We start from the raw sequence: 1,611 nt of genomic DNA, 5'->3' as shown, positions 1-1,611 counted from the left end.
GCAATGTGTCACTGTCAGCTGAAGGAGGTCTCGGGAGCAGCGTTTCTAATTTGATTTGAAAATATACATGGAAACCTGAGCCTGCTTTTAGCAAGAATGATGGGGTTGGCCTAATGAACACAATCTCTCTTGTCGCTCTTGAGAACAGTGTGTCAACAACCAAAGTTTAGGTTCCCTCCGTGGCTGCAGCAGCTTCTGTGGGGAAGCAGTAGCCTCACGTCTGTGTCATGTTCTTGGTTCTGCTTTACCACTGAAAGGCATTTCAGAGAGATTTTAACAGGCAAATGCAAACAGGGAGGAAGTTCTTCCATGGATCTCTTGAGGGGAAGTTTGCAACAGGCAATTTTTTTTCATGGCAACTTCTTCCTCTGAGCCTGCATACACTTGTGTGGTACCAAATGGTGCTAAACAAAGTGTGTTTCTAGAGAGCCAGCTCTAAGATAGCTCAGAAGCTGTCACTGCTTTCCCACCAGAAACCGGCTACAAGAAAAGGAACATGTCACAGGAGCCACATAGAATTCTGGCCACAGCATCATTCACTTCAATATTTACAGATTTTAACTTCTCAGGGGAAAAAACAAATAAACAGCCCCACACCTTTCTTTTACTCTTCTATAGCTGAAATCTCTTGCCACAAATCTACAAGACTACAGTGATGTCACTTTCCCACATCCCAACGAGAGAGTGATAAAATATAATTTGCTATTAACCTCTATTTTTTCATCCTTTTCCCATTTTCTGGGTCTTACTTCTCTGACACATTCTGCACTTGGCAATTCAAGTATAAAGTGCCAAGAGTGCCACCCCCTGAGTGTTTGATGGGGTTTGTTGCACTCTAGAAGAGCTTGCCAGGCACATCTTGGAATTTTGCTCCATAATAACAACGACCTGCCAAGGAACATTCAGTGTCAAGGGCCGGATTCTGTTCCTGGGGAAATCAAAGTTAACCTTGGTTCCCTTTGAGACTAAGGAAGTCAGGAGACTTTGGTATTTTGGAGACAGTGTAAAAAACAATATCCATCAAGAGCCTATGGGTTGAAAAGGTCAGATTTCTCCCACCAAAAAGGACTGGGAAAACCCTTGACAGTGAAGAACAGAAAACACACATGCCCCTGCACATACTGTCATGTTGCTGATGAAAACCCCCCTCATTTGCATCAGGGTGGGAGACAGGCTGCTCTAGTTCCACACAAGCCATGGAGAAAGCTTGCACTGCCTCTCCTGCTGGCTCCCACCCAGGAGGACATGTACAGGCACACACTGAACTCAGGGAGGTTGTGACACCAGAAACTCTGTGTTTGTGGGTGTTGGGGGGGTGGTCCCTCTTTTAGATTCCCTCCATGACTTTTTATTTTGAAACCACTCCTGTGATTCTTGTTTCTTTCCCTGATCAATTAAACACGCTGTCTTTGAGAAGCCAGAGAATTTCCATCTACAAAGACCACATCTATTACTGACACATACCCTGTTTAAACAATCTCAAAGCCTAGTCAGGATCTGTCTCTATTGTCTCCCAAGTTCAGTAGTTTTGAAATTTATGCAGAAAATAGAATTTCCTCCTAAATTAGCCTACCCATTAGCCTTCCAAAACACTGCAGTGATGCTGCTGCA

Source organism: Geospiza fortis, unplaced genomic scaffold, assembly GCF_000277835.1.
Source record: "Geospiza fortis unplaced genomic scaffold, GeoFor_1.0 scaffold636, whole genome shotgun sequence".
NCBI classification, from domain to species: domain Eukaryota; kingdom Metazoa; phylum Chordata; class Aves; order Passeriformes; family Thraupidae; genus Geospiza; species Geospiza fortis.
This window is presented reverse-complemented; position numbering follows the sequence as displayed.